Raw genomic sequence first — 16,668 nt, forward strand, 5'->3', positions numbered from 1 at the left:
TGGGCTGTGACCCCCAAATTTGTGAGCACTGATACACAAGTAGTGTTTCAGTAGGGAAGAGTTCCAACACCTCATTCAAGAATCACACACTCAGAGAATCTGAGACCCTGTTCCATTCCTGTGATTCTGCTGTTGTAGGAATTTTAGGATTCCAGTCTGAAGCACTCACTTGTGTTTTTGTTTTGTTTTGTTTTGTTTTGTTTTTTAAACATTTTTTATTGATTTATAATCATTTTACAATGTTGTGTCAAATTCCAGTGTTCAGCACAATTTTTCAGTCATACATGGACATATACACACTCATTGTCACATTTTTTTCTCTGTCAGCTACCATAACATTTTGTGTATATTTCCCTGTGCTATACAGTATAATCTTGTTTATCTATTCTACAATTTTGAAATCCCAGTCTATCCCTTCCCACCCTCCGCCCCCCTGGCAACCACAAGTCTGTATTCTCTGTCAATGAGTCTATTTCTGTCCTGTATTTATGCTTTGTTTTTGTTTGTTTGTTTGTTTGTTTGTTTTGTTTTTGTTTTTGTTTTTAGATTCCACATATGAGCGATCTCATATGGTATTTTTCTTTCTCTTTCTGGCTTACTTCACTTAGAATGACATTCTCCAGGAGCATCCATGTTGCTGCAAATGGCATTATGTTGTTGGTTTTTATGGCTGAGTAGTATTCCATTGTATAAATATACCACCCCTTCTTTATCCAGTCACCTGTTGATGGACATTTAGGCTGTTTCCATTCACTGGTGTTTTAAGTCCTTATCTATGGTCACTAAAATTTGAATATCTGTTTTAAAATCCCCAAATACTATTTCTAGCATCTCTTTTTTACAGGCTAAGAATATTGTGGTTGAGCAAAACTGTAGCATGTAGGTAAATTCCTAAAATTTGGAAATCTGTTTTAAATATAGCGGTTGTATTTGTTATTCTGGCAGAAGATATCATAAACATATGCTTTTTTTGTTTGTTTTCTTTGTATGAGGTTTCTTGTTGGATACTCCACACTGTTTGGGTAAATGATTTTTTTGGCCCATGGTAGGCTATTAGTAGGACTATTTATTTACTATAAATGATTTTACTGGTGTTTCTTATTTAATAGTCTCTCATCTGTAACTTTAATTTATCCAGAATTTATAAATAAGCAGTCAGTTCAGTATATGTTTTCTGAAGACTCAGAGTTTTGTATCTGTGGAAGTAAGGATAAAACAGCCTTAGTCAGGCCTAAGCTCTAGAGGTGGGGTCAGTAAACTATGGCCTGCAGGCCAAATCCAGCCCTCTGCCTGGTTTTGTGAATGATGTTTCATTGGACCACAGCCACGCTCATTTATTTACAGAGTATCTCATGGCTGGGCTCTGGTGCTGCAATGGCAGAGCTGAGCAGTTGTCACAGAGTTTATGGCTCATAAAGCCTACAGTGTGTCCTACCTGGCCCTTTACAGAAAAACTTGCTGAACTCTGCTCCAGGAGTCATGTCTTCTTAAATAAGAAGAAAATCAGGGTAAGTTAGAAAGATATATTTTACTTACATGTAGGGGTGTTTTTTGAGTGAGCTTGTTAAATATGTTTCCTTATGTTTTTAATTAATTGAGAATGGGAGTAGAGAAGTTTCAGTTTACAAATCAAGCAAAAGGCATTATTTTGGCCAGAACAGACTACTTCTGACTCCAAGTCCAGGAAGAATTCTTGCCTTTGTATAGCAGGGCCGATTCCTGAGTGGGTGGTGTGCTGTGTCTAATCAATATAAGACAGACAGAAACCTCAATTTTTGCAAAAATCAATAGAAAATAGTGGTTCTAATATTGGTTTATTGACTCCTTAATAGTATCTTAGTCTGGTGTGGAGAGAGTCTCCTCCTTAAAGTTTCATCCCAGGTAGATTAGGAGAGCTTTGGAAGAGAGGCTACAGATAGATTTCTGGATCGTCACATTTTTAAAGGGAAGCAAGTGTGCAGCCCAGATGACCAGAGGCAGTCTTCTCAGATCTTAAAATACCAGTGTAGCAATAACGCATCCTAAATTTTAGAAGCTAGTTAAAAGAAATAAGATTTTATATTGAGGAAACTGAGTTTATAGGCAACTTCTGATAACAATGCAAAATATGGCCAACTGGACGTTTCCAGTGCTGCTGTTGCAGCAAAGTGTGTTACAGCTCAGTGTCACAGCTCAGTTGTGACAGCAACCTGGATCCTGGCGAGAGTCCATGCAGCACTCAGAGGGTTGGAGAACTCAGGTTTATTATGCTGGTGGGACCAGAGGAGTTAACACCCCAAGCTCTGGACCCAGTCTGCAGGTTTACATAGGCTTATGTAAGCTTCCAGTCAAGACTTTGCAACATTTATGCAAATGAGGTTTTAGAAATGGACCAATTAGGAGTGAGCCTTATGGACCAATCAGGAGTTAGGGATAAGCTAGTTGTTTTACAGAAGCACAAAAGCAAGATAATGCCTCTGGTTCAGGGCTTCCCACCTCACCACAGCAATGAAATGTGCAGAATGTCTCACAAAATTACCATAAGGAAAGTCACAAATTAAATTCTGTAATATTTCTGCCAGAGAATTCCTTAGTTTTTTCTTTTCAAAGAGTCTCCTTCAAGGTTCTTTCATGATTAATGGAGAAAACCTTTAAAACTCTGGTTCTAGAAATACTTGAACAGTAATAATTTCCTTTTCCAGTTGCTCACTTGAGTCCTGAAATAAGACATTTCTGCAAGAAGACAAACACTGAATGACAATTCTGTAGGAGTAGAGCTCCCTTTATTCAAAGGGTGTGAAGGAATAAACAAGTTCTGAACATGAGGAGACAGCATGGAAGTGGGGTCAGCAGGGGGAGAACTTTTTATTAGTGAGTGACGTTTGTATCTCTAGCCCAATCTCTTCCTCCAGTTCTAGACCTGCATGTCCAGGTCCTTACACCCAGCATTTTTATTTGAACATTTGAGAAGCAACTCAAGATTTAACACACCCCACACTGAACTTCTGATCATCTGTTGTTGCTTCTCTTTGTGTTTTGCATTTCAGTTCATCCTTCCAGCTATTTAGGTTCATAACCTTGAAGTCTTTGACTTCTTTCTTTTACATCCAATTTATCTGCCAATCTTACTGACTTGATCTGCAGACATATCCACAACCCATCATTCTCTCTGTCACTACTGCTCCCCTCGTGGTCTGAGTCACAATCATGCAATAGCTTCCCACTCGGTCTCCCTACCCTACCTCCACTCCCCTCTTCTTCAGCCCCTATTCAGTCTATTTTCAACACAGCAGCCAGAATAAACCTTTTAAAATGTAAGTCAGATCATGTCACTCAGAGTAAAAGTCTTTCCTCTGATTTCCAAGACCCCGCAGTTTCTCTCTCTGTCCTCACCACCTACTAAATCTCCTCTCTTCTCCACCATTCCAGCCACACCGGCTTCCTTGCAATTCCTCCGGCATGTCGGGTCTGCTCCTGCCTCAGGGCCTTTGAACTTGCTCTTTCCCCTGCTGTTGTCCCAGATGGTTGTCTGGTTCACTCACCCACATCCTACAGGGCTTGACTCAAATGTCACCTTTTTACTAAGGCTTTCCTTGGACACCTTATTTAAAATTACAAACTGGCTCGTCCTCCCAAGTCCCTGTCTCTCTCTCTCTCACTTTATTTCTTTTCTTTCCGTAGTAATTTTTATCCTCTGACATACTTGATATTTGCTCAGTTTCCTGGTCTGTTTGTTCACTGCTGTCGCTCTCGCACCTAGAACAGTGCCTGGCTTGGAGTAGCCACTCAATAAATACTTCCTGACCAGATGAATAAATGACCACTATTGTTACTTGATCTGGTTGGAAAATTCTGAGGTTGAGCTTTGTCATCTCCCTTTCCCTGCAAATTTGGAGCGTTCAGAAACCTTATTCCTGCCATCGTGAGGGTTCTCACCTGGTTTATATAGAAACTGCCTTGGAGGAGTACCCTGTTGCTAGGAGAAAAGCCAATCTTTCTTTGGAATTTGGTGCCCAAGTGTCCCAGTGAGGAAGACCACCCACAGGGAGCAGTTTCTTCTGCTTGACCCCATTATCACATCTGTAACTAGTCTCGGAGTTGACAATATTTTGGAAAACCTAAAATTTGAGGGGAGTGTGGGGGGGTAAATATTTTGTAGCTGGATGTTAAATTTTTTTTTTTTTGGTGGGGGGATGTAATTAGGTTTATTTATTTATTCTTGGAGGAGGTACGGGGGATTGAACCCAAGACCTCATGCATGCTAAACATGTGCTCTACCACTTGAGCTATACCCTCCCTGCTGGATGTTAAATTTGTAATGAATTCTCTTATTCTGCATACAAAAAATTCCACCTGTCTTGCTGAAAAATTTGGCATCCTAACCTTTACTGGATGCTACAAAGGAGACAACAGATCATAGTAAATCCACTAACAAATAGACTTCATCAGCACAATCATTATACTGGTACCCTAGCAAATGCCTATCCTGTAGGACCCCAATACTGTGTTCAGAATAGAAAAGCCAAATCGGGCCTGCGGTGAAATTCCGATGAAATGGGAAAAAAGAACATTTTGAAAATTGAGCTTTTAAAAATATTTTTTGAATGTGACTGAGTGCATTTATGTTCCCTATATTTCTGTGTTCGTGGGCTAAATATCATGGAATAAATATTCTAACAGCATTCCTTTCCCCAAATAGTTGCCGCATCTCTCCCGGCTTTAGCTTTGGGCAGCCTTTCTTGGAGGTTGGCTCAAGTCCTACACACCTTCCGTCACTGACCCGTAAGCTCCTCTTGGGCAAGACTAAGGGATCTGACAGGTGCGGTTTGGTGGGAGGTATCGTGCCGAGACCTGAGGGCATCGCACGAGAGACATTCCTTGGGGATGTGGTTTTATAATTCCTCACACTTTGTGAGGCTCTGTCCCCAGCTCAGCCTCTCACTAGCTGTGGGGTCCTGGACAAATCACTTCACCTTATTAGCCCTCAGTTTCCTCATTTTCCAGATGAACTGGGCTGGATTAATTTTCTCTGTTGTCCTTTGCAGTAAAGTGCAGTTACCAAGCCGCCCACCGGTAACGACCATTCACCTTCCTTATTCATCGTAATAACATTAATACAATACCTTTGACGTGTACAATGCTTTATTAGCTTTTAACATCCGCAGAAACCACTGCAGCTCACTTTAGCTAGGAATCATTCAGCACTTCTACACATAGATTTCCCCTTTCAAGCAGTGGTGTTTAGGAAAGCTTTATAAATGAAATGATCTCAGAGCAAGTGCTTGGAAGACATTTAAGAAGAGAAAGGAGGAAAGAAAGCACAGGGAAGAGGCAAACCATTTTCCCTTCGACGAGGAATGAAAGTCAGCTTGTGTACATGCTCCTTTACATCCCTAACACTTTAAAAAGCTTTGTTGCTTAAACTGTAATTTCACAGTCAATTAATCTACCATGTATTATATGCTGTTTTCTGTAGGTGGCTGTTCTAGGCACCTAAATCCCACAAACGGCAGGTTTTCTCTATGTTTTAGGCTGATTTGAATGTGACTGGTGAGAGTGAGCACCACCTGGTTTGTAGGGGGAGAAAAAAGCTTTTAAAATGGACTCAAGAAACAGAAAAGCCTTCTGTCAAAGATGGCTCCATGTTAAATCTGGCCAAGTTTTGATTCTGCGCTATTGGAATCTAGGATTTGGACCTTAGGAGGTGGCCTCTGATCTCCTTCCCTGATGCTGTTGTCACAGTGCAGCACAATGTGGATGACTCTCAGAGGAAACAGCGTACAGGAGTCACACGGTTTCCATGAAAATCAACGAGGAAATCAACAAATGGAACTTCTGAGCGAATTTGCTTCTGGTGGAGGAACGGGGAGGAGAACGAACTGTGCCTTGTTCTCATGTGCAAGTTCCAGTGACGGTAATTGGTGGAATGACCTTGTGGCAATGACCTTGTGGGAACGACTTCACCTTCACCTTGCTGGTCATCAGTGCCATCTGAAAAGTGAGTTGGTTGGGCCACTTGATTGCTATGGTTCTACCATCCTTATTCTGTGATCTGAGTCTTTTAATAAATTCCAATTGTTATCAGAGAAGTAACAATGAAAATAAACCCATTTTCTTTTCCCAAATATTTCAGAATGTATATGCAACACAGATAAAAGAGGACTTGGTAAGTAACCCCCGTCTGTAACAAGGTTTTCTACTGGGGTTGTGCACCGGCATGTGTGAAAGAAACATCGATCCATTGTTTGGCCGTGCTCACGTCTTCTCTGATCGCTTTGGCTGGAGAAAATATTTCAGGGTCATCATCCAGTGTTTTAGTTTATGTCTGAAAGAGACTATAAACTTCACAGGACAGGAATTCTGTCTTTTGTGCTTTATGTTCTATAAAGTACCATATACGTTTACACAGCTCTATAAATTATAAGAATAAAAATAAGTGCTGATCCAACACATTCATCCATTTAATATTTAGCAGATTTTAGTGATGACTCCAATATTTTATCCTCAGATACTTTACAGTGTTTGGAGTTTTTACGGCGGCCTCTCGGAGACGGACTTTAAGCTTTAATTTTGCGGTTTGGAGAGGCATCAATCCTGAATGCCCCATCTGGGGCCCATTCTTTAGCCATTGGAAGACTCACAGCTGACTTACCTCGGGATCCTCTTTAGGGCCATTTTCTGTTGCATTAGTCGGTTCCCTCTGGGTGACATCCAGCACTTCTCATTGCTATGTATACTTTTCCAATTTTACACAATTTATGAGCAGCTCTTTCCAGACGAATGTTCCTAAAACACTGACTTCATCATGTCATCTCCTGGCTTAAAAACTTGCAATGCCTCCAAAATCAAATCTCAGCCTCTCGACTTGGAATTCAAGGTCTTTCAATAGCAGAGAAGCATATTCTAGTGTCTCCCATTTACAGAGCAAGCAGGAAAGCAAGCCGACCAGCAACAACTCTTGAAGTCACGTAGCCTTTGTTATCGCTTTATCTCCTTTTTTTTTTTTTTTTTTTTTTAGCAAAACTTCTTAGTTATAATTGTCTATACTCAGCCTCCCTTTCTTGCTTTCTGGCCACTATTTAATCCTCTCCAACCTGGCCCTTGGATTCATTACTGCAATGAAACTACTCTTTTCCTGGTTACCAACAACCTCTGTGTTGCCAAATCCAGTGGCGCCTCCTCTGACCTCACTGACGTGACTTCTCAGCAGCGTCCAGCACATTCTTCTGGTTTTCTCTCTGTCTTTCTGACTTCTCCTTTCAGTTGTCTTTGCTGCCTCCTTTATTGGACTTGAGAATGTTGAAAGGTTTCCAGGCTCAGTCTGTAGTCCTCTTCTCTTTCTTGACTTTTTGCCTAACTCATTTCACTGAGTCCCATGGCACTAAATTCCCTCTGCAGGCTGATGACTATTTGTGGTATCTGTAACTGCTGCCCGGACTCCAGACACCTAATACCAGCTGTCTTCTTTGTACTTGGATTTTGTGGCTCACACAGCTGGCTACCTTCCCAGTATCCACTTTCCCCAATGGAACCCCAATATTATTTGGGGTAACAATATGCCCAGCTAAGAACTACATTTTTTACAGACTCCCTTGCAGCTATGGGTTGTCATGGGAGATGTCAATCAAAGTCTGCTGGAGATTTCTGGGAAACTTCCAGTCTTGATATAGACACACGTCCTCCCTCATTTGGTGTCCTTCTTATTCCTGCCAGAAACATGGACCAGAAGCTCCAGATAGAGCACACATTGTAATCACGGGGTGGCCATGAGAATGAAAGGCAGTTCTTTTTTGGTACTTGAGCAGAACAGGAAAGGGGGCTTTGAGTAGCTCTGCCAGCCCCCAGCTTCCAACCCCTCCCTGGGCTCTTTGCTACATGAGAAAAATAAACACCTGAGTGGTTAATCCCTTGCTATCACATTTCCTATGCATGAGCCATGCAAACATAGAACAGGCACAAAAAATTATCATGTCTAATAAGAAACTCCTGGTTTCCCCCCCACCCTTTCCTCCCCCAATTCTCCTTTTTCAAGTCTTCCCCAGGTTCACCACCCCCAGAACTGCATGAGTGAAAAGACTAGATGTCATCCTTGTTCTTCGTCTTCCCTCCTCCCTCCTCTGGCGTCACAGTTCCTTGCCAGTCCTGGAGGTGTTTTTTGTCTGGAGGCATTTTTGCTTCGCTTAGTCTTGCTGCTGCCTCCCTGGCCCCAGCCTGTATCAGGACCCTCCTAGCCATCTCCCTGCTTCTGTTCCTGCCTCTTCCGTCACCACCCATTCTTCTCAGGGCCACCACAGGGATCTTTTAAAAATATACATGACATCGCTTAACTTCCCTGTCTGAATCCCTTATCCAAATCTAAAGTAGTTCACTGACTTTCTACTGGAACTAAAATAAAAGGCCGATCCCTTACTGTGGTGGAAGACAGTTGTCTGAATCCGTCCCTGCCTGCTTTTTCAGCTTCACCCTACACCCCTCTCCCTGCCTGACTGTGCACCTGCCATACTGGCCTCCTTTCTGTCTTTGAAAATGAACATGAACTCTTTTTCTCCTAAGGTCATACATATACCCTTGCTGTTCCCTCTGCCTGGCGCCTGCAGGTTGACTCCTCGTAATTTAGGTCTCAGCTCGAACGCCATCTGCTCAGAGCAGTTTCCCTTAGCATCCTAACTAAAGTAAGCAACCTCCTTTGACCTGGAGTACCTGTTCCTTTATTTACCTCAGAATCAAATCAAGTCTACCTCATCTCCAGGAAGCTTTTCTTTGATTACTTTAGTCCACAAAGATCCTTCTGCTTCATCATCTGCATAGTACTTATCTGTGCTATCTTTTCCAGAACACGATGAAGCACTTTCTCTGCTGTTCACAAGGTGTTTTGGTACACATGCCTCACTTTTCTAAGCAGAGTGTAAGCTTTTTGAAAAAAGCACATTTTGAATTTCCTTTAGTAACTTGAGTGCTTGGCTCATGGCTAGAGCTTAAAAATATATATTAATTTAGTGATGTTCATATTTTCAGTAAATGGTGCCTTCATATTAATCACCTGCTTTTGTCTTTACACTGTAGGGCTTTTGGCAGAAGTATTTCTCTGCTTGATTATAAAAAGAATCTCCTAATGTTTTAATTTTCTCTTTTGTCTCTCTGGCCAAAATCAAGATACAACCCTAGTAGATTAGAAAAAAAAACATTTTTTTTTTTTTTTTTGCAATAAACTTCTTTCAGTTGGATTTAGAACTGAAAGTGAAGATAGTCATGGCATTGAGTGACTTTACTCTGTTCCGCGAATATGCGTAAACGTGGTGGGTAAGGCAGGCTCCGACACGTGACGGTGAGCTTCAGCGTTCAGAATTTTTATTGCAATGTAGGAGGAAGGCACATTTGTTCCTATTCAAAATGATGCTATGGATCACTTTCAGTATGGCTTGAAGTTCTGGTTGATTTTTCCAGAAGTGATAAGTGATTATGGACTCGTGCAGATCCACCCATACTTCTCTGGTATCCATGGCAACAAAAAAATGTTACATCTTTGAGAGGCTTAACAGGGGCAATCAAGGGAGGTTTTCTTGGTGCAAAGCAAGCTGGTCCATTTGAGTTCAAATCCCCACTGCAGGCCTCATTAGGACCAGACATTATCCGGCTGAATGAACCAACCCAGGAAATGAACGATTACTCTAGGAAAGTATCATATTCCTGTTTTTATTTGAGATTCTGTTAGAGAAGTAATAACTTGCTTAAATCTAGTCAAGATTCAGTAGACCTAGGACTAACCATCTCTTCCCAATTTGTTCCTTTTTTGGGTCAGCTAGGTCAGCAGTCCCACAAATGCACGCTGCTCAACCTTATTTAGATCAGCCTTTGCTTTACATTCAGAAAAGTTCAGCTGAAATTTAAATCAAATCTATAATGAAAGGGATGAATCTTTAATAATATGAAAGATCAAAACCCAGAGAAGCGTACATTTAAATTGGGGTTATCACAGAACACTCTCGGTAGAGTTACCGTATTTTAAGGGGATTGTAGAATTCTCTGCATGTTTACAAGAAGGATGTAATGAGCAGTAATCCCAAAGCAGGCACTCAGGAAGCATGAAGTAAATTAATACTCTTTCTTACTGGTAAAAGTAAAGAAATCTTCGACATAACAATTTGAAAATTGTGAAGGGCATGTATCCAGGCTAAATATTGTAAATCAGTAGAAATTGCTCTGAAATATCATAGTTATATTTCTTATAAGAAAGATGTCTTTTAAAAAACATCCCAGTTATGCATTTTTACATTTTTTATTTTAATTGAGGTCTAGGAGAAAAATGGTTTTCTCCGTCGGATGTGTGCACTGATTTGGCGTCCTGTCTAATCTAGGGCATTCCGGCGTCTAAGCAAGGAAAGGTCGTCTACTGCTAATAGTTGCCAAACGTCTGCTGGTGTTTACTGCCTGGGTGGTGGGAGCCTACAGGACAGTGTGCATGTATGTGCTGGTGCTGACGGTTTTCCATGAACAGATGGCAAAACGATAAACGAAAAACGTATGGACTACATTGTAAACATTTCATCCCCAGTGGTTTGGCAGACTGACAGTGATCAGACAAGAACGGTAAGGGTGTTCAGAGCCTTGGGAAAAATTTAACCCTAGAACGTAAGGGGCGGGACAGGAGGTTATTTGCATGTTTAACTCTTAAAACCAAGAAGGGAACTCTTGTAGCTAAGAGATGTTATTTTTGAACCCAACTGCGGAGGACTGATGATCTGTATCTGGGGCTTGGTACACTCTGTTGGTTGTAATTACTTGCGAGTCTCCTACACAGATTTTTGGGAGGATTTCATTACGTAGCTTATTTTAAGTTCTGTCCTGTTTCAGAAAATCCTGAGTACGGTTGTTCCTCAGTATCCGCGGGGGACTGATTCCAGGACCCGCCTCCCTGCAGGGATACCCAGCCCACGGACGCTCAAGTCCCTTATGAAGTGGCCCAGTGTTTGCATACAACCTGTGCACGTGCACCTTCTCCCGTACACTTTACAGCATCTCTAGATTACTTCTATTACCTAGCCCAATGTAAATGCTTCATAACTAGTTGTGAAACAATGTAAATACTATGTAAATAGTTGCCAGTAGGTGGCAAATTCACGTTTTGCTTTTCGGAACTTTCTGGAATTTTTTTCTGAATAGTTTCGATCCCTGGTTGGTTGAATTCACAGATGTGGAACCCATGGATGTGGAGGGCCGACTACACTTTAATGTGGACTGCTTTCAGGGATTGCCCAAGTAGATTTTTCCTAATGGACCTTTCTGAATAAGACTCAAGAAGGTCTGGAGAGACCTGGACTCTGAGTGTCATTTTTGTGACAAAACCTTCACAAAGGAGGAAACGAAGGGACAGGTTCAGAAGAACAATTTCTCTGGACAATCAGTCAAAGCAGGGAGGGTCATTTTCCCTCAAGGCCCACCTTGCCCCTGGTTTCTGTTCAGGTCAGGCCTTCGTCTGGACGCCTGGAGACCCTGCAGTCAGTTCTGAGCTCTTTTGCAAGGTATCCTTTTGGGAACACTGTCATCACCTTCAGGTCATCATTTTCCCGTGGAGCAGCCTCTGTCACCTGCTAGGATGTTCTGCTGAAGTTCTCCGTGAAGATCCCCACTTGGGGATGAGAGGACTGTCTGTGTTCTGGGCCTCTCACGAGGCCACCTAATTTCCCACATAGCACAGGGCTCTGTGACGTGGGCAGAAGAATAACCAGAGGGAAAGGGTGGAAATTAACCCCAAGTAAACAGAATGATGGCCAGGAAGAAAGAGAGAGGGTCACAATCCACGTGGGGAGGACAAGGACACATCTTTCCTGGCCTTCTGGTCCTCTGGCACCCACAACTGCCGTAGGGGTTCGGGGTGGGGGTGCTGCCAGTGGCCACTTCTATGTGGAATGGAAAGTAATTTTTAAAAACATTTATAGACTATATGTGATTGAGCAGTTTTAGGTTTGTAGGGAAAATAAGGAGAATGAACAGAGTTCCCACATACTCCACCCCCTTCTCCGAGTCTCCCCTGTTATTGACTTCTGGCACTGGTGGGCGCCTTTACGACAACTGAGAATCCAATCCTGATACTCTGACCAAGATCCATAGTTTACATTAGAGTCATTCTTTGTTTTGCAAAGTCCTGTGGGTTTTGCCAAATGCACACTGTCGTGTATCCACCATCACGGTATCATACAGAATAGTTCCATTGCCCTAAACACGCACTCTGCTCCAGGTCTTTATCCTTCCTCCCCCTCCGCCTGCCACTCCTTGGAAACCATGGGGCTTCCTACTGTCTCTGTAAGTTTTGCCTTTTCCAGAATGTCATATAGTCAGAATCATACAGTACGTAGCCTTTTCAGACTGGCTTTTCTCACTTAGCAGCGTGCCTTTAAGGTTCCTCTACATCTTTTGGTGGCTTGGTAGCTCATTCCTTTACATCGCTGAGTCATGCTCAGTTGTACCGCTACTTAACTCATTCACCTGTGGATGATCGAGTTGATTCTAATTTTTGGCAATTATGAGTAAAGCGGCTATAAATCTCTGTGTGTAGGGGTGTTTAGGGGGATGCAATTTTTTGACTCATTTGGATAAATATCAAGGATTGTGATTGCTGGATTGTATGGTAAGAGTATGTTTAGTTTTGTAAAAAACCGCCAAACACTCTTCCAAAGCGTCCACACTGTTTTGCATTCTCACCAGCGATGAACGAAAATTCCTGTTTCTCCCTATCTTCGCATACACTTGGTATTGTCAGTGTTTTGGATTTTAGCCATTCAGATTGGTGTGTAGTGGTAGCTTTCTGTTTTAATTTGCAGCTAAATTTGCAATGTAATGTTGAGCATCTTTTCATACACGTATTTGCCATCTGTATATATATTTTTGGTGAGGTGTCTGTTCAGATTTTTTGTCCACTTTTTAATTCAGTTGTTTGTTTTCCTGTGCTGGATTTTAAGAGTTCCTTGTATATTTTGGATACAAGTCCTTTATCAGGTATGTGCTTGGCAAATATTTCTTCCCAGTGGATGCATTTCTCCCAGTCTATGGCTTATCTTTTTATCCTCTTAACAGTGTCTTTGGAGTAGAAATTTTTAATTGGGAAAAACAATTGTCTTTGTGCAAGATGAGAATTTTGCGAGATGAGAGGTGCTGAAATAGGTGTGGTTGGTGAGGGAAGTAAAGGAGAGAGGGAAAAAGGGTTTTAAAGAGTGCTGCTGTGACCTACACGCTCCCAGCAGAATATTTGAGAAATCCAGGTAGAGAGTTTAGTTCATCGGAACCAACTTTGTGTTGTCAGACTTGACGTCTTGGATGTGAGAACGCTGTGCCCCTGAGCCGCACAGCCACAGCTTCCAGTTCCCTGTGACCTGGGCATGAGCACTAAACGGGTGGCATCTGTGAGGGGCATGTGGCCATCGGTGGGGGTCCTGTGGATGTTCGTTCTCTCCTGTAGACGAATATCACGGGCACGTGTGGCTGCTGGAGAGCAGGTCCAACGCCCCAAATGCCATCCCAAGAGGCCACGCTGCCGTTCTTGCTCTTACGTCCCTCTTTCCATCCCTCTGCTCTGGGAGGGGAAGAGAGGGACTGCCCTGCCTGCAGTTTTACAGAGTATTTAGCATCCTTACTCTCAGTGTCATAGTTTCCAGCTTCCACAAATTCCACATGCAAGAGAGGATTGTGGTTTGAGAAGTCGGAAAGAGTTTGGGTCATTTAATTGCAATCATGAGGTGCTCAGAAGCTATATGTTTTACATTTGTGATCACTGAGACACAAACTTGATTGAAATGCACCACCATTCTTTCCACGAGGAAACGGTTTTCTTTTTCTTAATAAGTGAATAGAGGAAACATGATGGCAAAGGAAAAGATTTTCTCACTTTAAAAAATACAGTCCGCACAGGACAACTGATTGGGTTCAGATCTTGTCTTATCTACTTATTGGCCAAGAATCTTCCCCTTTGAGACGTTCAGCTTCCTCATCTTCAAATGAGGTCAATGGCACCTGTAATCTCAGGGTTGTGAGAGTGAGATGGGCACGTAAACCTGCCGATGTGGTGACTGGGACATGGAACGATGCTCGGCATGTCCTTTCTGCCCCCTTCCCTTGTGTGACAGGAAACCCTAAACCCTCTGCTGGAACCATCTCCTCTCGGTCCTTTGGGAGAACCGTTTGAGCTCCTGCCTCTGTAATTTGCTTCTGTTATTCACTCTGTCTTGAATATATCTTTCCTCTCGTCTGCAGCTGCCATTCTCTTTGACGGCTCTCCTGATTGCTTTCCTAGAGGGCTGGCTGCTTCCACCCTTAGGATTTCCTTAGACCATTGTGTTATTTACTTCAGTGCACCGTCTTGCATCGTTTGTACTCGCATCGTTTGTACTTGCATCATTTGCGCTTTTAAATTACCTTGATCATGTCCCTCCAGCATCCCTTCTTTTGTTGGCTCCTTCACAGAGTGTATTTAACATTAAGTTTGAATAGAGTAGGGATCATTGAATAATTGATATTTTGATTACAAATCATCTCTATGAGTTTCTTTTTTTTTTAACATTTTTTGATTTATAATCATTTTACAATGTTGTGTCAAATTACAGACTAAAGCACAATTTTTCAGTTATACATGAACATACATACATTCATTGTCACATTTTTTTCTCTGTGCGCTACCACAAGATCTTGTGTATATTTCCCTGTGCTATACAGTATAATCTTGTTTATCTATTCTACAATTTTGAAATCCCGTCTATCCCTTCCCACCCTCCGCCCCCTTGGCAACCACAAGTTTGTATTCTATGTCTATGAGTCTATTTCTGTTTTGTATTTATGCTTTGTTTTTTTGTTTTTGTTTTTGTTTTTTTAGATTCCACATATGAGCGATCTCACATGGTATTTTAATGGAATACTACTCAGCCATAAAAACTGACAACATAACGCCATTTGCAGCAACATGGATGCTCCTGGAGAATGTCATTCTAAGTGAAGTAAGCCAGAAAGTATGAGTTTCTTAAAGTAACTGCCCAAGGACTTCCCTTACCTTGAAATGCTGCACGAATCCTATTTGGATTCCTTTGTAAAATGTTTGTTTCTTTTAAAATATTTTTAATTCTTTGAAAGTTTCTTAGAAAATGAAAAAGTTAAATAAATCATAGCACATCACAAAAAAATGTTTATGAAGATTTTTGAATAATGTGAGGAAATGCCTGAGTTGTCATGTTTAAGGTCATCATGCAAAATCATGCACATGGCACAATTACAAACACATAAACTATCACTTAAAAACATAAAACTGCTAGTAAGAAAGCAAGTTGGGTCCAGGCATGAATATTATATTATTTTTTGTAAGCAACAATACTATTCTTCCTATTTCATTTGTAGAAAGAGAATGTTTTTGCCCTCAAATGCTCTTAGCAGTTAACTAGTTACTGCATATGAGGAACAATCCTGCTTCTTCCCAGTAGGGGTCACTGTGGTTCTTTAATATTTTTCCCATTTGGCATCCATGTTAGCAGGGGCAAAAGCATTCTGTCACGGTTATTATTTTTAGCAAAGTTAAGAGAAATGTTAAAATGATAGCCTCCTTTTTTAAATACAAAGAAACATTTTCCAGAGATTGTACTTATTTTTCAGATTCCAAATTCCAGGCCATAACTATCAGAAATGTTTCTATTTTACATCGGCGACTCAAATTTAATTTATTAGTGTGAAACATTAGCACTATACCATTTATTCTGCTATTAAAACAGGATTGCTCCGTGCTTTCTGTGGTGAGAGAATAATAGAGGACTAACCTTTTCTACTTCTGGTTCAGCTTTTTTTTTTTTTTTTTTTTTTGATTGTTTCCCAGCGGTACAGAAATATGGCTTCTAGAAGAACTCATTAGTATTGAAGTATTAAAATTAATTAATGACACATGAAATGTACATGTATAAGGACCATTTTACAGTTAACTGCAGAAGATCCAACAGATTCGAGGGATACACTGCTGTGTCTTTGAAAGAATTTCTCCCTGGTAAATTCAGGGGGGATAAAGACTGTTTTTCTGTCTGAAAAATGATCAAATATTAAGAATTAGAAAAGGACATGTAGACTCCAGTATTAATAGGCTGCATGCTTCGTACAGCATCGTCTGAAATGCCTAAGTGACCTGATGGTCCAGGTCCTTAGCTTTCCCACTGGTCTTACATTCATTTGACTATAAACCAGGAAGCTCTAAATTGTATGTTGCTTCAAAAACCTCATCTTTTTCTCTCATCCTCTTTTTACTATTTTTGGCCTTGAAAAGTGGTGTCACAGCCGCCTCTCAAGAGCGTGTTTACCTTCCACACCCCGGGTCACGTGGTTCCCTGGGTGTTCTTATTCCTCTAGCATTCTGGCCGGATTCACCAAAATTTCCCCCAACTCAGCGCGTCTCTCAGTGAATCTCAAAGTTGATTGCCCATTATTTATCATGGACCCTGAATTTATCAGGAGTAGAAGACAGGGTATGCGATGCATGTTGGAAACCCACGGACCACACCAGCAGTCTACAGTACCCTTAAAAACTCTGCAGGATTCTTGCTCTGCCTAAAGCGTCCAGCTCCGTTTCCCTAATTTTGCTGAACGCTCGGCGGGCAGAGGCTGCGCGCAGCAGGCAGGGCTGAGCGTCGTGCGGGGAGTCCTGCTGCGCTTGGCAGCCGTTTTCTCTCAGTC

General features: G+C 41.6%; 1 long non-coding RNA gene across 7 annotated transcripts in view; it reads left to right on the top strand.

Moving 5' to 3' along the window:
- LOC105062151 (uncharacterized) overlaps window positions 1-15,153 on the top strand; it is a 133,117-nt gene extending 117,964 nt beyond the window's left edge. For all 7 annotated transcript variants that reach the window (XR_012510539.1, XR_012510538.1, XR_012510537.1 and 4 more), the window contains 2 exons: window positions 5,667-5,977; window positions 14,840-15,153. This is a non-coding gene — a long non-coding RNA (uncharacterized LOC105062151). The remainder of the gene's footprint in view (window positions 1-5,666; window positions 5,978-14,839) is intronic.
- Window positions 15,154-16,668: the final 1,515 nt, after the last annotated feature.

The sequence above is a fragment of the Camelus bactrianus genome, chromosome 12, assembly GCF_048773025.1.
Source record: "Camelus bactrianus isolate YW-2024 breed Bactrian camel chromosome 12, ASM4877302v1, whole genome shotgun sequence".
NCBI classification, from domain to species: domain Eukaryota; kingdom Metazoa; phylum Chordata; class Mammalia; order Artiodactyla; family Camelidae; genus Camelus; species Camelus bactrianus.